This window comes from Ischnura elegans, chromosome 10 (genome assembly GCF_921293095.1).
Source record: "Ischnura elegans chromosome 10, ioIscEleg1.1, whole genome shotgun sequence".
Classification (NCBI taxonomy): Eukaryota; Metazoa; Arthropoda; class Insecta; order Odonata; family Coenagrionidae; genus Ischnura; species Ischnura elegans.
The window spans coordinates 104,615,046-104,638,472 of NC_060255.1; positions in this window are offsets into that span (position 1 = coordinate 104,615,046).

The window sequence follows — 23,427 nt, forward strand, 5'->3', positions numbered from 1 at the left end:
TCAATATGAATGGAAAGTTAAACTCTGTACTTACGGTTATAATTGTGTAAATTTAAGCAAACTGTTCCTCAAAAAGTATAGAATCAAGGCCCTCTTCTGTCCTCTTCGGGCTGGTGTGGGTGAAACTTGCGTGTTCGTGATAACAGCGATCTTCTCGCCTTCGTCTGGTAGAAAAATTTCCCAGTTGAACTGAAAATATTAAGATTGACACTTCGATTAAGAGCCCAAAATGAGCACGTATGGATAATATAACACGGGTGCATTGATTAAGTACCAAATCAAATCGTTGTCATGGTTTGAGTGAGTACAATACAGATTTTGGGGATAGCGTAAATTTCGGATCAATTGAACGAATCATCAATATGAATGGAAAGTTAAACTCTGTACTTACGGCTATAATTGTGTAAGTATAAGCATACTGTTCCTCAAAAAGCATATAATCAAGGTCCTTTTCTGTCCTCTTCGGGCTGGGTTGGGTGAAACTTGCGTGTTCGTGATAACAGCAATCTTCTCGCCTTCGTCTGGTATAAAAGTCTCCCATTTGAACTGAAAATATTAAGATTGACACTTCGATTAAGAGCCCAAAATGAGCACGTATGGATAATATAACACGAGTGCATTGATTAAGTACCAAATCAAATCGTTGTCATGGTTTCAGTGAGTACAATACAGATTTTGGAGATAGCGTAAATTTCGGATCAATTGAACAAATCATCAATATGAATGGAAAGTTAAACTCTGTACTTACGGCTATAATTGTGTAAGTATAAGCATACTGTTCCTCAAAAAGCATAGAATCAAGGTCCTTTTCTGTCCTCTTCGGGCTGGTGTGGGTGAAACTTGCGTGTTCGTGATAACAGCGATCTTCGCGCCTTCGTCTGGTAGAAAAATCTCCCATTTGTACTGAAAATATTAAGATTGACACTTCGATTAACAACCCAAAACGAGCACGCCTTGGAAAATATAACACCAGTGCATTGATTAAGTACCAAATCAAATCGTTGTCATGGTTTTAGTGAGTACAATACAGATTTTAGAGGTAGCGTAAATCTCGGATCAATTGAACGAATCATCAATATGAATGGAAAGTTAAACTCTGTACTTACGGTTATAATTGTGTAAATTTAAGCAAACTGTTCCTCAAAAAGTATAGAATCAAGGCCCTCTTCTGTCCTCTTCGGGCTGGTGTGGGTGAAACTTGCGTGTTCGTGATAACAGCGATCTTCTCGCCTTCGTCTGGTAGAAAAATCTCCCATTTGTACTGAAAATATTAAGATTGACACTTCGATTAAGAGCCCAAAATGAGCACGTATGGATAATATAACACGGGTGCATTGATTAAGTACCAAATCAAATCGTTGTCATGGTTTCAGTGAGTACAATACAGATTTTGGGGATAGCGTAAATTTCGGATCAATTGAACGAATCATCAATATGAATGGAAAGTTAAACTCTGTACTTACGGCAATAATTGTGTAAGTATAAGCATACTGTTCCTCAAAAAGCATATAATCAAGGTCCTTTTCTGTCCTCTTCGGGCTGGTGTGGGTGAAACTTGCGTGTTCGTGATAACAGCAATCTTCTCGCCTTCGTCTGGTATAAAAGTCTCCCATTTGAACTGAAAATATTAAGATTGACACTTCGATTAAGAGCCCAAAATGAGCACGTATGGATAATATAACACGAGTGCATTGATTAAGTACCAAATCAAATCGTTGTCATGGTTTCAGTGAGTACAATACAGATTTTGGAGATAGCGTAAATTTCGGATCAATTGAACAAATCATCAATATGAATGGAAAGTTAAAATCTGTACTTACGGCTATAATTGTGTAAGTATAAGCATACTGTTCCTCAAAAAGAATAGAATCAAGGTCCTTTTCTGTCCTCTTCGGGCTGGTGTGGGTGAAACTTGCGTGTTCGTGATAACAGCGATCTTCGTGCCTTCGTCTGGTAGAAAAATCTCCCATTTGTACTGAAAATATTAAGATTGACACTTCGATTAACAACCCAAAACGAGCACGCCTTGGAAAATATAACACCAGTGCATTGATTAAGTACCAAATCAAATCGTTGTCATGGTTTGAGTGAGTACAATACAGATTTTGGGGATAGCGTAAATTTCGGATCAATTGAACGAATCATCAATATGAATGGAAAGTTAAACTCTGTACTTACAGCAATAATCGTCTAAATACAAGCATACTGTACCTCAAAAAGCATAGAATCGAGGCCCTCTTATTCCTCTTCCGGCTGGTGTGGGTAAAACTTGCGTGTTCGTGATAACAGCGATCCTCGCGCCTTCGTCTGGTAGAAAAATTTCCTTTTTGAAATAAAAATATTAAGACTGACACTTCGAATAACAACCCAAAACGAGCACGCCATGGATAATATAACACAAATGCATTGATTAAGTACCAAATCAAATCTTGTCATGTTTTCAGTGAGTACAATACAAATTTTGGAGATAGCGTAAATTTCGGATCAATTGAACGAATCATCAATATGAATGGAAAGTTAAACTCTTTACTTACGGCAATAATTGTCTAAATATAAGCATACTGGTCCTCAAAAGGTATAGAATCAAGGCCTACTTCGGTTCCCTTCGGGATGGTGTGGGTGAAACTTGCGTGTTCGTGATAACAGCGATCCTCGTGCCTTCGTCTGGTAGAAAAATCTCCCATTTGAAATAAAAATATTAAGACTGACACTTCGATTAACAACCCAAAACGAGCACGCCATGGAAAATATATTACAAATGCATTGATTAAGTACCAAATCAAATCGTTGTCATGGTTTCAGTGAGTACAATACAAATTTTGGAGATAGCGTAAATTTCGGATCAATTGAACGAATCATCAATATGAATGGAAAGTTAAACTCTTTACTTACGGCAATAATTGTCTAAATATAAGCATACTGTTCCTCAAAAAGTATAGAATCAAGGCCTGCTTCGGTCCTCCTCGGGATGGTGTGGGTGAAACTTGCGTGTTCGTGATAACAGCGATCCTCGCGCCTTCGTCTGGTAGAAAAATCTCCTTTTTGAAATAAAAATATTAAGACTGACACTTCGATTAACAACCCAAAACGAGCACGCCATGGATAATATAACACAAATGCATTGATTAAGTACCAAATCAAATCTTGTCATGGTTTCAGTGAGTACAATACAAATTTTGGAGATAGCATAAATTTCGGATCAATTGAACGAATCATCAATATGAATGGAAAGTTAAACTCTGTACTTACGGCAATAATTGTCTAAATATAAGTATACTGTTCCTCAAAAGGTATAGAATCAAGGACCATATAGACCGATTGGATAGATGTGGAGTATATTCTTTGAAATGCAGCGATTGCAATGGTGTGTGCGTGGGACAGACAGGAAGAAGTTTTGAAGTTAGGAAAAAAGAACATTTAAGTGCTTACAAACATAATAAAGATGAAAAGAGTAATTTTGCTAAGCACTTAATATGTAACTGCCACAGAAGCGACTTTAAAATGAATATTTTAAATTTTTGCAATGACCGTGGAGAACTGGATTCTAGGGAACAGTTAGAAATTTTAAAAATTATTGACAATCAAGATAGTACCCTTATAAATGAATACCTCTACCCATTCTTTTCACCTATTCTGGCGTATGTTTTAAAATTCATCAAGTAACTAGGTAACAACAAGATTAACAACAAGATAAACAAATTATAATTAGCGCCTGAAGATGATGATTACTCATTGATACCCGGGACGCGCTGTTATAAAATAAGTGGTATAAGTAACTGTCTAAATCCAGGAAATAATGGAATACCACATAGTTAACCAAGAGTTAGTGAATTTATAATATAAGCGTACTGTTCCTCAAAAAGTATAGAATCAAGGCCCTCTTCTGTTCTCTTAGGGCTGGTGTGGGTGAAACTTGCGTGTTCGTGATAACAGCGATCTTCGCGCCTTCGCCTGGTAGAAAAATCTCCCATTTGAAATGGAAATATTAAGATTGACACTTCGATTAACAACCTAAAACGAGCACGCAGTGGATAATATAACACAAATGCATTGATTAAGTACCAAATTAAAACGTTGTTATGGTTTCAGTGAGTACAATACAAATTTTGGAGATAGCGTAAATTTCGGATCAATTGAACAAATCATCAATATGAATGGAAAGTTAAACTCTGTACTTACGGCAATAATTGTCTAAATATAAGCATACTGTTCCTAAAAATTTATAGAATCAAGGCCCTCTTATTCCTCTTCCGGATGGTGTGGGTAAAACTTGCGTGTTCGTGATAACAGCTATCTTCGCGCCTTCGTCTTGTAGAAAAATCTCCCATTTGAAATGAAAATATTAAGATTGACACTTCGATTAACAACCCAAAACGAATACGCCATGGATAATGTAACACAAATGCATTGATTAAGTACCAAATCAAATCGTTGTCATGGTTTCAGTGAGTACAATACAAATTTTGGAGATAGCGTAAATTTCGGATCAATTGAACGAATCATCAATATGAATGGAAAGTTAAACTCTGTACTTACGGCAATAATTGTCTAAATATAAGCATACTGTTCCTCAAAATGTATAGAATCAAGGACCATATAGACCGATTGGATAGATGTGGAGTATATTCTTTGAAATGCAGCGAAATCAATGGTGTGTACGTGGGACAGACAGGAAGAAGTTTTGAAATTAGGAAAAATGAACATTTAAGTGCTAACAAACATAATAAAGATGAAAAGAGTAATTTTGCTAAGCACTTAATATGTAAAATCCACAGAAGCGACTTTAAAATGAATATTTTAAATTTTTGCAATGACCGTGGAGAACTGGATTCTAGGGAACAGTTAGAAATTTTAAAAATTATTGACAATCAAGATAGTACCCTTATAAATGAATACCTCTACCCATTCGTTTCACCTATTCTGGCGTCTGTTTTAAAATTCATCAAGTAACTAGGTAACAACTAGAATAACAACAAGAGAAACAAATTATAATTAGCGCCGGAAGATGATGATTACTCATTGATACCCGGGTCGCGCTGTTATAAAATAAGTGGTATAAGTAACTGTCTAAATCCAGGAAATAATGGAATACCACATAGTTAACTGAAAGTTAGTGAATTTTAAATGTAAGCGTACTGTTCCTGAAAAAGTATAGAATCAAGGCCCTCTTTGGTCCTCTTCGGGCTGGTGTGGGTGAAACTTGCGTGTTCGTGATAACAGCGATCCTCGCGCCTTCGTCTGGTAGAAAAATCTCCCATTTGAACTGAAAATATTAAGATTGACCCTTCGATTAACAACCCAAAACGAGCACGCCATAAATAATATAACACGAGTGCATTGATTAAGTACCGAATCAAATCGTTGTCATGGTTTTTGTGAGTACAATACAGATTTTGGGGATAGCGTAAATTTCGGATCAATTGACCGAATCATCAATATGAATGGAAAGTTAAACTCCGTACTTACGGCAATAATTGTCTAAATATAAGCATACTGTTCCTCAAAATGTATAGAATCAAGGCCCCCTTCTGTTCTCTTCGGGCTGGTGTGGGTGAAACTTGCGTGTTCGTGATAACAGCGATCTTCGCGCCTTCGCCTGGTAGAAAAATCTCCCATTTGAAATGGAAATATTAAGATTGACACTTCGATTAACAACCCAAAACGAGTACGCCATGGATAATATAACACAAATGCATTGATTAAGTACCAAATCAAATCGTTTTCATGGTTAAAGTGACTACAATACAAATTTTGGAGATAGCGTAAATTTCGGATCAATTGAACAAATCATCAATATGAATGGATAGTTAAACTCTGTGTTTTTGGCAATAATTGTCTAAATATAAGCATACTGTTCCTCAAAAAGTATAGAATCAAGGCCCTCTTCTTATCTCTTCGGGCTGGTGTTGGTGAAACTTGCGTGTTCGTGATAACAGCGATCTTCGCGCCTTCATCTCGTAGAAAAATCTCCCATATGAAATGAAATTGTTAAAATTGACATGCCATTAAAAACCTAAAAAAACATCGCTTGGATGAAACAACACTGGTCATTGTGACATGGTGTATGTTCATTAAATATAGGTTTTGGAAATAGCGAAATTTTCGGTTCAATTGAACGAATCATCAATATGAATGGATAGTTAAACTCTGTACTTACGGCAAAACTTTTCTAATTATAAGCATACTATTCCTCAAATAACATAGAATCAAGGTCCTCTCCTGTACTCTTCGGGCTGGTTTGGGTAAAACATCGTGTTTGTGATAATAGCGATCTTCGCGCCTTCGTCTTGTAGAAAAATCTCCCATATGAAAAGAAATTGTTAAAATTGACATTCGATTCAAGAGTCAAAAAAAACATGGCAAGTATTAAAATAAAACTGGTGTATTGAGAAATGGTTTTAAGTTAGTTAAATACAGTTTTTGCAGATAGCGTAAATTTCGATCAATTGCACGACTCATCATTATGAATTGAAAGATAAACTCTGTACTTACGGCAATAATTGTCTAAATATATGCATACTGTACCTAAAAAATCAAAGAATCGAGGCCCTCTTATTCCTCTTCCGGCTGGTGTGGGTAAAACTTGCGTGTTCGTGATAACAGCGATCTTCGCGCCTTCGCCTGGTAGAAAAATCTCCCATTTGAAATGGAAATATTAAGATTTACTCTTCGATTAAGAGCCCAAAATGAGCACGTATGGATAATATAACACGGGTGCATTGATTAAGTACCAAATCAAATCGTTGTCATGGTTTTAGTGAGTACAATACAGATTTTGGGGATAGCGTAAATTTCGGATCAATTGAACGAATCATCAATATGAATGGAAAGTTAAACTCTGTACTTACGGCAATAATTGTGTAAGTATAAGATTACTGATCCTCAAAAAGAATAGAATCAAGGCCCTCTTCTGTTTTCTTCGGGCTGGTGTTGGTAAAACTTGCGTGTTCGCGATAACAGCGATCTTCGCGCCTTCGCCTGGTAGAAAAATCTCCCATTTGAAATGGAAATATTAAGATTGACACTTCGATTAACAACCCAAAACGAGCACGCAGTGGATAATATAACACAAATGCATTGATTAAGTGCCAAATCAAATCGTTGTCATGGTTTGAGTGAGTACAATACAGATTTTGGGGATAGCGTAAATTTCGGATCAATTGAACGAATCATCAATATGAATGGAAAGTTAAACTCAGAGCTTACGGCAATTATTGTCTAAGTATGAGCATTCTGTTCCTCAAAAAGCATAGAATCAAGTTCCTCTCCTTTCCTCTTCGGATTGGGGGGGGTAAAACTTGCATTTTTGTGATAACAGCGATGTTCACGCCTTCCTTTGGTAGAAAAATCTTCCATATAAAAAGAAATTGTTAAAATTGACATTCGTTTCACAATCAAAAAAAGAAGCATGGCTGGGATAAAACGACAATGGTGCATTATGACATCGTATATGTTAATTAAATACAGATTTTGAATGTAGCGTAATTTTCGGATTAATTGTACGACTCATTGTTATCAATTTTAAGATTTACTACGTACTGAAGGAAATAATTAGCTAAGTATAAACATACTTTTCCTCAAAAAGCATATAATCCAGGTCTTTTCCTCTTCCCATAGGGCTGGTGAGGGTAAAACTTGCGTGTTTGTGCTAATAGATATCTTCACGTCTTTTCTGGTAGAAATATCTCCCATTTGAACCTAAAATATTAAAATTGACACTTCGACTAAAACCGAAAACGAGCAGGCCATGGATAATATAACACGAGTGCATTGATTAAGTACCGAATCAAATCGTTGTCACGGTTTCAGTGAGTTGAATACAGATTTTGGAGATAGCGTAAATTTTGAATCAATTGAAAGAATCATCAATATGAATGGAAAGTTAAACTATGTACTTACGGTCTTAAATGTCTAAGTATAAGCATACTTTTCCTCAAAAAGCATAGAATCAAGGTCTTCTCCTGTCCTCTTCGGGGTGGTGTGGGTGAAACTTGCGTGTTTGTGATAACAGCGATCATCGCGTCTTTGTCTGGTAGAAAAATCTCCCATTTGAACTGAAAATATTAAGATTGACACTTCGTTTAACAACCCATAACGAGCACGCCATGGATAATATAACACAAATGCATTGATTAGTACCAAATCAAATCCTTGTCATGGTTTCCGTGAGTTGAATACAGATTTAGGAGATAGCGTAAAATTCGGATCAATTGAACAAATCTTCAATATGAATGGAAAGTTAAACTCTGTACTTACGGCAATACTTTTATAAGTATAAGCATAGTATTCCTCAAAAAGCATAGAATCAAGGTCCTCTCCTGTACTCTTATGGCTGGTGTGGGTAAAACATCGTGTTTGTGATAACAGCGATCTTCGCGCCTTAATCTGGTAGAAAAATCTCCCATATGAAATAAAATTATTAAATTTGACATTTGATTTAAAAGTCAAAAAAAAACATGGCATGGATGAAAAAATACTGGTGCATTGAGATATGGTTAAAGTTAGTTAAATACAGATTTTGGAGATAGCGTAAATTTCGGATCATTTGCACGACTCATCATTATGAATCGGAAGATAAACTCTGTACTTACGGCAATTATGGTGGAAGTGTAAGCATATTGTATCCCTCGAAAACCATAGAATCAAGGTCCTCTCCTTTCCTCTCCGGGGAGGTGTGGGTAAAACTTGCGTGTTTGTGATAACAGCGATCATCGCGTCTTCGGTAGGCAGAAAAACATCCAACTTTAAATAAAAATATTAAAATTGACACCTCGATCAAAACCTAAAACAGGCACGGTCTGGAAGATATAAACCCTGTAGCATTGGCTAGAGACTTAATCAAATCCTTGTCATAGATTAAGTTAGTTAAATAATGATTTTGGATATGGCGTAAATTTCGGATCAATTGAACGAATCATCCAAAAATAAATGAAAAGTTAAACTCGGCAACGGCAATACTTTTTTAAGTATAAGCATACTATTCCTCAAAAAGGATAAAATCCAGGTCCTCTCTTGTACTCTTCGGGCTGGTGTGGGTAAAACATCGTGTTTGTAATAACAGCGATCTTAGCGTCTTCGTCCGGTAGAAAAATTTCCCATTTCACTGAAAATATAAAAATTGACACTTCGATTCAAAACCTAAGACGAGCACGGTATGGAAAATATAACACTGTTGCTTTGACTAGAGACCAATTCAAATCCTTGTCATAGATTAAGTTAGTTAAATAATGATTTTGGATATGGCGTAAATTTCGGATCAATTGAACGAATCATCAAAATGAATGGATCGTTAAACTCTGTACCTACGGACTTAAAAGTCTAAGTATAAGCATACAGTTTCTCAAAAAGGATAGAATGAAGGTCCTCTCCTGTCCTCTTAGGGCTGTTGTGGGTATAACTTGCGTGGTTGTGATAACAGCGATCTTCGCGCCTTCGTCTGGTAGAAAAATCTTCCATATGAAATGAAATTGTTAAAATTGACATTCGTTTCACAATCAAAAAAAAAAGCATGGCTGGGATAAAACGACACTGGTGCATTATGACATTGTATATGTTAGTTAAATACAGATTTTGCACATAGCCTAATTTTCGGATTAAATGAACAACTCATTGGTATGCATTGTAGGATAAACTACGTACTGAAGGCATTAATTGGCTAAGCATAAGCATACTGTTCCTCAAGAAGCATAGAATCCAGGTATATTCCTTTTCTCATAGGGCTGGTGAGGGTAAATTTGCGTGTTTGTGATAACAGCGATCTTCGCGTCTTCGTCTGGTAGAAAAATCTCCCATTTGCGCTTAAAATATTAAAATTGACACTTCGATTAAAAACCCAAAACGAGCACGCAATGGATAAGATAACACGAGTGCATTGATTAAGTACCAAATCAAATCGTTTTCATGGTTTTAAAGAGTAGAATACAGATTTTTGGAGATAGCGTAAATTTCGGATCAATTGAACAAATCATCAATATGAATGGAAAGTTAAACTCTGTACTTACGGCAATAATTGTCTAAATATAAGCATTGTGTTCCTCAAAAAGCATAGAATCGAAGCCCTCTTATTCCTCTTCCGGCTGGTGTGGGTAAAACTTGCGAGTTCGTGATAACAGCGATCTCCGCGCCTTCGTCTGGTAGAAAAATCTCCAATTTGTACTGAAAATATTAAGATTGACACTTCGATTAAGAGCCCAAAATGAGCACGTATGGATAATTTAACATGAGTGCATCTATTAAGTACCAAATCAAATCGTTTTCATGGTTTTAGTGAGTAGAATGCAGATTTTGGAGATAGCGTAAATTTTGGATCAATTGAACGAATCATCAATATGAATGGATAGTTAAACTCTGTACTAACGGAATTAAATGTCTAAATATAAGCATAATACTTTCCTGAAAAAGCATAGAATCATGGTCCTCTCCTGTCCTCTTCGGGCTGGTGTGGGTAAAACATCGTGTTTGTGATAACTGCGATCTTCGCGCCTTCGTCTGGTAGAATGATCTCCCATATGAACTGAAATTGTTAAAATTGACATTCGATTCATAACTCAAAATAACATGGCATGGAATGAAATAAAACTGGTGCATTGAGAAATGGTATTCGTTAGTTAAATACAGATTTTCGAGATAGCGTTAATTTCGTATCAATTGCACGACTCATTATTATAAATTGAAAGATAAACTCTGGACTTACGGCATTAATGGTGTAAGTATAAGCATACTGCATGCATCAAAAAGCATGGAATCCAGGCACACTTCTGTGCTCTTTGGGCTCTTGAGAGTTAAACTTGCCTGTTAGTCATAACAGCAATCTTCGCACCTTCGTCTGGTAGAAAAATCTCCCATATGAAATGAAATTGTTAAAATTGACATTCGATTCAAAAAAAAAACAAGGCATGGATGAAATTACACTGGTCCATTGTGACATCGTTTCAGGTAGTTAAATACAGATTTTGCACATAGCCTTAATTTCAGATCTTTTGAACGACTCATCAATATGAATGGAAAGTTAAACTCCGTACTGACGGCATTAATTGTCTAAGTGTAAGCATACTGTTCCTCAAATAGCACAGAATTCAGGTTCTGGCCTTTCCTCTTAGGGCGGGTTGGGGGATAACTTTTGAGTTTGTGATAACAGCGAATTTCGTATCATCGTCTGGTAGCAAAATCGAAAAAACAGTCAAATAAATCACAGAGAAGGCTTCAGAAGACGCCATCCGTGACGAAAGAATTAGCATGAATCAGCGATTTGCTGAGGAAAAACGACACATAGAAGAGAAGAACCTGTTAAAAATGAAAAGGGTAATTTGCAGCCGAACATCCACGAAAAAATCTCAAATATTAGCGTCAAAAGAGAGGAGACTGGGAAAAATGTTTCACCAATAAAACAAAAGCTTTAAGATGAGAAAGAATTTCACTACCCAGGAAATCAGAGAAAGCAGCGAAGGACGAAGACAAACAAGAAACAGTCAGTACAGTAACTTAAGGAAAGGAGGTATTCTGCGCAAAGAATAATCTACGCACAGTTTAGAATGCAAGCTCAATCGCAAGGAAATAACTTTTCACATGCTACGCATCGAGTATGTGTCTTAATGAGAGTTGAGCATGGACAACGAAAGCGGCAGAAAAGTCATGAGTCAAAGTATTCGTAAAGTGGCGCTGACGAAAACTAATGAAAATAAATAGGTTCGCTTCAATAAGTTATAAATAAGGGGTAATAAGAGTAGAAGCAAAGAGAAGTTCAAAAACCATTAAAAGAAGACGGAACAACTTTAATTTGCCTCATCTCAGGAATGATGGCCTGATGAAAGTAATCGAAAATTTACTGTGGTCTTATTAACTCCGTTATTTTTACTCTTAAAGTAAATGTAAATTATAATTTCATTTTATAAAAATGCTACACAGTTTTTAGCGTTCTTCAAAGACATTTATCCAAGATCAATATTCAGATATTCCTTGTATGAACAGTCAATGTTTTGGGTAAGATTGAGTACTTCGTAAAAATGCAAATGTGAAGAAAGCGGAAAGAACTCTCACGCTTTGTAATGATGAAAAATCAAGACGTCAGATTCAATAATCTGAGATAAATGTTTACGAAGATTTTTTTGAATCGTGGGATCCTCCAATGGAAGAGCACTGAGCGATATGCAGCTCACCATATTGCTTCCAAGGCCACCGCATACCACAAGCAACAGGCACACAGAAAGAAATATTTATTGTTATCATGCGAAGAGGGCCATAACCTGTTTTGCCCTCAATCAAATATTGTTTCGTAGAATGAACGAATTGTTTTTTTCAATCCGTGTGGAATTTATCAGTTTTAAGTTTGAGAAAGATAATTTAAATTTAGAGCCATTAATTTCTTTATAGCATTTCCCCCTTCGACCCTTGATAATCAAACCATAGATTACGCGAAAGGCGTGAAGTAGCGAACGAATAAGGCTATTCGATTATTGAACAGGAGGACATTATTTATCATTAGCAATAAAATACCATCCATTTTTTAACGCCCCGTTTAAATAAACTTTGAGAATATACCTTCATTACTTTTGAAAATATAAAAAAACATCATTATTGCGTATTCGATTTGCAGGGAGACATGCACTGAGGGATAATATTAAATTATATTCTGAGGTCAAAAATTATAGCGTTAGCTAATAAAATCGTTCAATTTAAGAAGGTTCCCATTAAATATCAGTTTAAGTATTGAGACTAGGCAGAAATTGCTGAAACTTTTTGAATGTAGTGCGCCGACACATGGATGTGAGATATGAACACTAAGGAAGAAGGTGACCAAACTTGAGCAAAGCAGACATGAGGTTAGAAGGAGAAGTATAAGAACTATGTGGGCACAATTCTAATTGGGCACGCACCAAATGAAGTCCATCCAGAAAAAGAACAAATGGTAAAAAGAAGGAAAATAAGAAACTTGAGATCATCGGACAGTTACCCAAGCAACACAACTTCAAACGGAATCTCATAAAAGGAAATATTCTTTGGAAAATAAAGAAAGGATGACCGAGACCTTGATGCATTTAAGTTTTGGCGTTGGAAATGGGATGCAACTACAACAACGACATGAAAAGGATGGCCGAAGATAGAGATTGTTGAAGTCATGACCGCAGAAGTGAATGCAACTTTTAAAAGAGGAAGGACCATAAGATAAAAATGTATTCGGAACAGTCAAAGATTTGCGAAAGACTGAAATTAATTTCAACTACTCTAATGATAAACGCCTCCCATCCGCAAAATTCAGCAAGCAGAGTTCAGGAGTAAGCAATATGTCACAATTATTCGATCGTATTTTCAACCGTATGTTTCATAAATTTTGTTTTCTAGTTTGATTGCGGAGGCAAATACTCCTATGGAAATGTGCAACTGAAAAATACCCACTTAAATAACGTTGGAAAACAATAAAGGGACTGTGATAGGTGTCCCTAAGAGTAAAAAAAACAGCAGGATAGGTTATTCATGCGTTACACGGGAGTATCTATAGCAAAGAGTTCGTAATTGCACAGAATCCTTAACTGGCGTTATAACTAAATGCGTTTTGAAGAAGGGAACGATTATGTTAGGAGCCTTTGCTATACGCTTTACCAAATTTAGATACCAGCGCAAGAATTTATCAAAAACTGCTGCCGCTGCCAAGAAGGGAGAAAGCATTGACGGCGGATAGATTTTCAGAAAATTTCTATGGTAGAAGATTATTTTATCAAGTAAATATACTATCGAATAACAGCAGGAGAATCGATAGAAAATAATAATGAGACGTAAATGTGTTAATATTACATGAGAACCAATCTAGTGCCCCAAAAAAATGACAGCTGCGAAATTAATCAGGCCAACTATACACCAAGTGTCATTGTAATGAGAAGATAAATTGTCAAGTGTATTCAGAAGACGCTAATATTCATAACGAAGTGCAGGTAATATCTTAGATACCTCTAATTGTAAGAGGTCTAATGGTACGCTTAGCCAAACAAGTAAACTATGAATGGGATCATAAGTACAAGAATCCGTCTGCTCCATCTCGAGAACAGCTTATAAAAAACCCGAACCCAAAAATCACCTCGTATCTTATCTGGTACCTACTTGAAAGTTTTCTGAGAAATCACGGAGGAAGAAGCCAAACAAAAATGAAATTGTTTGTAATTGCGCTTAAGTATATCACGCCCGTCATAAAAAAACGTCTATTTCTAGTAAACACTGAATGTAAGCATACCAATGGCAACGTTTTTGCACATAATAAAATGTTGAAAGAAGAAAATTGCTTACCTTTCATTCCTCACGATGTGGAAGAATTCCAAGAAATATCACTTGTAAAATAGCACACCACTACTTTCACACGGCTCGATTTTCTGAAAATAATAAGAAAAAAGACACATATTAACAAAGCGCTGTTATCATGCACGAATCGGGAGTACAAAATTAATAAAATCTGAATATATTGTACTATTGCAGCAAAATCAGGCTACCAAGGCGACGGAAAATTTTCAACGAGAAATTAAATTAGCGAGAAATGATAGTAAATCAACTTACTTATTCAATCGTCTTTCCTTATTGATTGCTCAGGCCATGTAAGTCGACGGACAAGGAGAGAAAATAAAAGACGAGAACTGAAAGTTCTTGGTTGTATTCGTAAGAAACTCCCGAATAATTGAGATAAATTTAAGGAATGACAACCACTAGGCGAGTACTCTAAAGAGAACTCGAAATATTAAGAACTCAGTCCCGTAGGCTTCGCATAATACTACGTGACTGATAACATCAATGCAAAGCAGTCTACGGTCAAATGGGACAGTCCTACACAACTCAATCATCTTGATGACAAGCCACCGATATATCTTGCGGAGATTAGGTGAAAACTCGATCACAATAGTTTTTAGCCAACGATGGGAGACAAATCATTACATTTTGAGTGTTCTCAAGACCTTAAGAAATCAACCAAGTAGCACGCACGAACGACCTTGGGTAAAGTACTTCGTCAACGATCCAAAAACACAAAAATCAGGTAAAATTAATCAGAATCCACCGAAGTGACAAGATGATCACGATAGCATCAATGGACAATCTACCACAATCTGAAACGTGTGACATGAAATCGACATTTCCGAACCTACATTACGAGGCATCGCACTTAATGATGAACAATCCAGACGAATCGCGTCTCAAAGCAGCAATGGAACCCGTGATATAGAATAAGCGGAAATAACAATGGAAGGATTGGAAAAATATTCTCGCTATTCTCGTATTGGCAGGAACAATGAAAAAAATCAAAAATCACCTACTCAGTATTTCAAAGGCACACTCCCTTCAAGCCTTGTCGTACTTTGCAAACGGTAAAAAATTATCGTAGGCGAAATAAAGCAGTGTAATCGCAAATAATTATCGGCATTAATCGCACCAAATATAATGATATCATAAACTCTAACATGAAACAGTAATGGCCCACATATAAAAAGGAACCGACAACTTTAAGATGGCTTGCTTACTTACCTCTTCACTCCAAGCCGGCTAGCATCAAACTGATGAATCGAAGCGCTTCAGAATGAATAGCGCCAGAGGATAGTTACCTGATTGGACAACGAATGTGACGTCACGAGAAAGTCAGATATATTTTCGCAAAAAAAAAAACTATAAAATGGATTGTTATAGTTTATGAATGAATAGGATTTATTTGAATAAAATATTAAAAGGTAATACTTCATATCAATTCGTGTAAAATAGTTAATTTTTCCGAAATCTAATTTTTATGGAGAGTAAATATTGGTACGTCACATGCTGTTCGCCTATGGTGAACATTGATTGTCTTTTGTTTTCTTGTGACGTCGTTCACCTCTTTCCCAATAAGTTCGCTAGTTACGGTGCCCGGCCGCTTTTGACTCTCCGACGGTCTCAATGCCCTATTCAATCATGTCCCACTATATTCCATTGTTGACCTCCACACCCACTAACTTTCGCAGTATATCTCCTACCCCACCCTATATTAACGATATTTTTTTACCTTCGATAGACTATGACTCATTCTCACGTGCCATTTCAAACTACTTCCGCACTCTCAGCGCAACAGTGTCCACTCCGACAGACAACCGTCAGTTACTCCATTTACATCGATGTGACGCCCAACGGATTCACGGATGCAGCGACGTGACTGTTTATTGCATACTTACCACGCTGGAGAATTAAAAAGGAGTGAAAATTGTGTGCAAGTGAAGCTTCAGTTAGAAGATAACCTGGCGCAAACAGCGGCTTATTTGGACGAAATTCACGTTATCGATCGTGATTAAGCGAGTGAGTACAAAATTGTTGTGCAGTTTTATTGCCATTATAAATTTCATTCCACCACTTAGTGCGCGGGTTCTCGACAAATTACCATCAAAATACAAAGATAAGGTCGATTTTCGGAATTAAATGATACTATTCCAATATATAGCAAACTCTAAATAGCTCCTTAAGAGGTGATAGAGGGTAAGAACTGATATTCCTTCGAACTTTGGTATTCTCCGATAAACTCTCGGGAATGACATAATAACTTATTTGTGTCAGTCTTTTACGTGCGTTTTTCAGCAACCTTCTTCATTGCCGTGTGTTTTGACAATGATCCTATGGTCTAGCATTGTATCTGATTTACTGTTTACGGGGAATGTGATTTACTACTGATTGTTACGGAGTGAAAGGAGAAGATTTGGTACGTACGTGCGCGCGGAGTCAAAATCCAATGGAGTGATCGTGATTATTACGTGAGTGTTGAAGTCCTATCTATTAAGTGCCGTCATCTTAGATCGGAAATTCGGAAAACCGTTTCACGCAGCACTCAATACTATTCTCCTTTCAGCTATCACTTCCATATTTGCGTCTATACAAACCATCACTTGGTTGGAGGAAATGAGTGAGCGATGAAATTGGTTATATTTTTTATGAGCCCACTCAAATAAACTTCTACGCCCCAACCCAAAATTTCAGTCGTGCACTGTGTACCGTCACTTGAATTGGACCCCATGATTTATATTCCCGAAACTTATCGCGTGGATTTTAATGTATTATCGGCATTGATTGAAATGCATCGGCATTTTCAGTCCCATAAAAGTTAAATGTTTTCAATTCCTCAAGTTACATTCCTGTTTCTCAGCAAGATTTAATTAGCATACAAAAACTGTGGTTAATCATTTACATTTTCCGGTGCCATTGGTTCATTTAATCATTTTATCTATACATTCCCAAGAAGTGCTGCAGATGAAGATAATACTTAGCATTTATTCAAAGTATTCATTTATGATGATTATCAACTGTCCCGACTTCCAGTAATATTTCTAGCGTGTGCAATTTTGCAGTTGCTGAACTACGAGTTGTCCTGCCAAATGTTCCTGGTAATCGTCGGGACAGCTGTCACGCCAATGAAGTGAGAAGAAAATCTGGTGGGGGACACCGTTACGTGCATGTTTGCGGAGCGGAAACACACCGGAATAATCGTAAGTTACAAAATTAATTTTCATGTACATGCAAGTGAATTTGCAATCTATACAGAGGTACCAACTCCCTCCACGGCTCACCATCACAAACCTGACGATTAAATATTGCAAAACAGATGACTCGCCTCCTACTCCCATTACCTTTAATTTTTATTTAAATAAGCCTACTTTTTCTCACAAGAGCCCCTCATCGCCATCCTAAGTGATATTCACATTTTTGGGTGATGACCCTAAAATTCGTCTGGACAGCTGGATAGCTCAGTGAATGTTAGGACGGGGTAAAAGAGTAATTTTATACTAACATGCATTTAGAGGGTTCCCTCTTGGGGAGGGAATTTATCTTCGAAAAAATTCCACTTGTGGCTACGAGTATTTTCCTTGCTATTGCGCGTCTCTAGTTTATAATGGAAGAAATAGACCGAAATTTAAATTAAATTCATTTCGATATATACCCTCCGCTAATGCAATCCATGGAATTAACAAGCGACTATCGGACCGATTTCCTTACTCCCACGACCTTCAGATTTTCGCACATTTTTGAGGAACCGTTTGAGCCCCCACCTCCAAACTCCTTCCTCACACTTACCCTACCCACTTCGAATAGTATATAATTTATTATTTCTTCGAGTGTGGGTCTGACTTAGGTTACTATAAGGGTGTTTACGGATGTCAGCTACTCTATAAGCGAAATGTCCTCGCGCGCGTACACAATAGGCATCGATTTCCAAAAATTTATCACGAAGTGTTTCCAACAGACATAACATTATGTTGATGTAAGTAAATTATATTCACCTCGACTTGTTTTGCGCTAAATATGAATCCGAATTTTCGACGCCCGTAACTGTACAGCTATGCCAAAGCCTTGTTCACAAATAAATTCATCACTTGATTAATGGCGGATCAGAACAATAAACGACTTAATCTTTCAATCACAGAACAAATCGCGAATCAATCCTGAAATGAATATCAGAAGAATTAAGTTCATTACGATTGTTTTTCCTCGGTAGATACAACTTTCTGAGTTGACCCGGATAATATCAAAAGAAATTTTAGCCAGCATCAGATGATGATCATCCTTAGCAGAGTTATAGAATTTTTGAGTGGTGTGATCCAACACACAACCCTCTTGTAGAATTTCATTGCATGGCCTGTTCAATTTGGGAAGGGGAATACGCAAAATACACAAAACGCCGGGATGGTGCACAAAATATTCCATGTGAACCTATTTTAGCCGGTAGAGTAGCTCTACCTATAATGCATCTGGGAAAAGTGTTTTTTTAACTTCCGGACGTGTTATGAAAACTTTGTATGCGTGGATGTCGTTGTGATGACTGCTTATTCCATGTATTAATTAAAAATTTCCGGTACATACCAATAGAGCTCATATTAATAATTGGTAATGGGCGGGTGACGTCACTACTTTGGTCCCAACATGCCTCAGAGCGTCAATAGTAATGTGGTATTGCATCACGTGACATATATACACACGATTAACAAATTGGTGCGCATTTGAGTGACAAGAGAAATCATTCGAGGGAAGCCTAGTGGCCTTATATTGGTTATTAAGTTTTAAAGTATTTTAATATATTGTATTTCATTTTGATATGTACCTAATTTTCCTCCATCCCCGGGTTCACTAATGTCTGAATTTCCCACGTCACGTGATGCATATAATGGTCATACGTGTTTACCGAATAGGATGTTAGGCAGTTTATTTAAATCGGCATTTCACCAATAACAAAACTCCAGAATTGTAGGATCTATGAAACAGACTGGATTTAGTAATTGAATAACTCTTTCCTCACACTTGCCCTACACACTTCGAGTAGTACCTAATTTATTATTTCTTGGAGGCATTGCATTGGGGCATGGATCAACCTAGAGAAGTTGCGTCAGTAGATTTTACATTAATTGTGTATATATTTGTCACTATAAATTTAAAAAATGTTATTATATGTTCATTATAATGCGATTTAAGTTATACAATTAGCCTTCATTAGTACAAATTTATATTACTCAGATACCAACACGTTAATAAGAACGATATTAAAGAATATTTTCCCAAAGGAAAATATTAAACTTCTATTTAAAAGTTGAAAATTCTGAGCTGAATCTTTAACTCGCATGTATGACCTCACAATAAGTCATTGCCAGGGGGGACGCTTTTGCCAAAATGTAATGCTGTGAAAGGCGACACGTAGCAGTCAGACATCCCACATAACCACGATCACGTTGGCATTTCCATTTATCAAATGCGACATATTTTATGGATGCGATATTTTGCATTTTCAATTGTGTTCTCACACATCCTTCCCAGCAAAGCGCACTAAAATTATTGAAATTATAGCCGCGGAGGAAATGAGAGCTTCAGTCTACTTCGTAAGTCAACGCGGCGAGGAATTCACGCTAGGTGGGAGACCATAAGATGAACCACGCCTCCTCGTGGGAGCACAACAAACCTACAAGCGCTGCAATGGGAGAGACTTTTCTTAGGTGGGGTCGAAATGGAGTAATTAGTTATAGAGGAAGGGAATTTGAGTAGCAGAGTGATTTTTGTGATTGGGTGCGCTTGAGTCCGAACAATTGATCCTCGCTTCAAACTCACGAGGGATTTTTTGTTCTGCGATGTCGAAAGGTTGGTTTAGCGTCGTCGCCAATAGGGTGGTTTCCTATTATTTTTTTATTGCCTTAATCGAAAGATTATTACTCCTGGAGTACGTATTTCACGCTTTTAGATTTTTAAATGATAATATCTATTTTTCGCGATTAAATGAAAAGTGAAAATTTTCAAGCGCGCGAAAACGCGACGCGTTAGTAGGAATGATGGGAAATCTCTCCGTACGTCGTATTTCTGGTTCCCCCTCCGCCCGGTGAGGTGACCTTGAGGCGAGGCTTAGCGCTGATACGTCGCACGCTGCCAGCGGGTAGCCTAGTGCCCTGCCGCCTGGTAGCGCTTGGCTTAAATAAGGATTATTAATACCTTATCAAACGAGGAAAACTTTCCGACCTTAGCCAGTTTTAATAAGTGATTATTAAGACATGTTTCCCTGAGCTCTGCGCCTCATGCATGCATTGGTAACCTCAGACGACGTATAACTCCTATCTTCTCCTGTAGAAACTAGGTCCCTGTGACGTCACGTGGAGTGGCATCGCATGGGCGCCAATCTGGCACTTTTCAAATGAGGATAAAAATGGACCATTGCCATTCGTCTACACCGGCATTTATAAAACGAAATAATTTGTATATTATGAATACACTAATGGTGGGTAACGAATCGCAATTATTGCCTTTTGTTTTCTCTGATGAAGGAAACTACCCTATTCGGCGTTTATTCTCGAGAAAAATTTCGGCTCCTGGGTGGCAAGGTTTTTGTCTCCGAGACTATACTAATGCTGCTCCTTTAAGGTAAAGAACTCTAGCTACACTAAGAGTGGTTAATTATTTCAAATTTAATAACTATAAATTTTCCGACATAATAATTTTCTCACATGCGTGGAATTTAATTTACGTGGAAATTTTACGTGTCATTGGAAAATTTGGTATAATTACTTCACAAGGCGGAATAGGCACACCACTGAGAAATAAAATCAACACCCGTCACACGGTTATCCAACAATTGAACTATATTCCGAGTGACAATTTCAAATGAAGGAGGCAATAATATTATCAAATATAGGATTCTCCATTCAGCTGCCACTCACCACGCATTTTAACTGGTTTACAAAAGAGAGTGATCCGAACTCAATGGGGATATTATTAGATAAAGTTAATAATTAGTTTTAAAAAGTTAAAATCATTCTTACTTGTTTGTTTCCTTGGATATGTAGCCTCGACTCTTTCAACAGGAATGAAGTTTAATCCTTCGGTTCGAGTATCGTTTGATGTCTTATTCCTCTTCTGCAACTCTCATTGTATCACAAAATGCTAAACACAATGTAATACAATCACCACATGTGCTTACGCACACGCACACACCACCGAACACAATTATCACTATGCCATGGGCTGACTCAGTGATTTCCAAATTCCGATTTTATCCCACTCCACATACACTAATGCACTTGTTCACAATGTGCAACGAACAGTAAACGTTTTTTAGATGCATAAATCACTTCCTTAAATTTATTGAAAATGGAATAATTACTTCACAAGACGGGAAAGGCACGCCATTCGGAAAAACTCGACATTCTCATCACACGGCTCTCCAGGAACTGAACTACGATCTGAGTGGCTTCGCACCGATCGGAAATTTTCTCCACCCTCAAATCAAAATTGAGTCATGCCGAATGCCTAAAGCCACGATCAACTCAACCAGTCAGTACATGACCCCACAAATTGTTAGTCCCTAAAAACTTGCGAAAGTACGATCGGTTAGACGGCAGTGATGCTACTTGTCTACCGCACGCGCAAATTCTAGTCATTACTCACGGTGGATTCGTATGGGCATTCTTCGCTTCGAGGGCATTGCCTGATTCATTATGAAGTGAGGGATAAAAGACCAACTCTCACCGCGGTACACAATAGATTCGACAGTAAAGTAAAAGCGTAAGGTGAGGTGGGGAATCATAAATCCATAAATATAATATTATAACGATCGTCATATCTCTCCATCGGCTGGAGCATAGATGTCCCCCACGAGACGTACCACGGGGACTGTGCACTACACTTGGGCAGGACCTCGGCACATTTATTTTAAACAGGGAAGATTCGGCAAATGCTAATTCAAGAGACACAAATGTTACAAAATAGAGAATTTTATAATCAGCGAATTTTTCTCATTGCTAATTCAAACGGCTTTGCAAAAGAGACAAAGCGATCAGAATAGGGTGGTTTCCTATTATTTTTTTATTGCCTAAATCGAAAGATTATTACTCCTGGAGTACGTATTTCACGCTTTTAGATTTTTTAATGACGATATATATTTTTCGCGATTAAATGAAAAGTGAAAATTTTCGAGCGCGAGAATACGCGACGGCTAAGTTTGAATGCTGGGTGAACTCCGTGTGACGTCGTTCTGGTTCCCGCTGCCGCAAGTAAGGTGACCTTGGGGCTTTGAGCGCTGATACGACGCAGTATGCTAGCAGGTACCAGAGTACCCTGCTAGCTGGTAGCGCTTGGATTAAATAAGGATTGTTGATACCTTATCAAACGAAGAAAACTTTCCGACTTTAGGCAGTTTTAGTAGGTGATTATTAAGACATATTTCCCTGAGCTCTGTGCCTCATGCATGCATTGGTAATCTCAGATGATGTAAAACTCCTATCTACTCGTATAGAAACTAGGTCCATATGACGTCACGTGGAGTGGAATCGCATGGGCGCCAATCTGGCCTTTTACAAATGAGTATAAAATTGACCATTAATATTCGTCTAAACCGGTATTTCTAAAACGAAATAATTTGTATATTGTGAATACACTAATGGTGGATAACTCATCGCAATCAATGCCTTTCGTTTTCTTTGATGAAGGAAACTACCCTATTTCACGGGGAAATAAGATAGTATTATGGGTGTTAACCGAAATTCACATCCGATACGATAATCTATCGAAATCATTTCATTTCCGCGCTATTCCTCGTGATGAAAGATTATCCATTGCAAATACATGAAATGGAATAAATTGATTTGACTCTGACGTTATCTCTAAGATACAGTTTTTGAAAGCCGTTTTCAATGCAAGCCAAGTAACACTATGAACGTAACGTCTAAGAGACACGCTGGGGTCTCCACTATGTGGAAACATTTTCGAACATCAATTTTATTAACACTTTCCATGCGGATGATTTCTTAAGCGGTCGTGCCTGTCACCGATGAGCAGGGTTCTCTTTTCGGCCCGTCGTCATGAATTGAACCCCATAGCCTCCCTAAGGCAGTAGTCGTTCTTGACGAATATGTAAATATGAATAATATATTAAAAGCTATGGCGCATGGCTGTATAATTTTTTTAATGTTTTTTTCG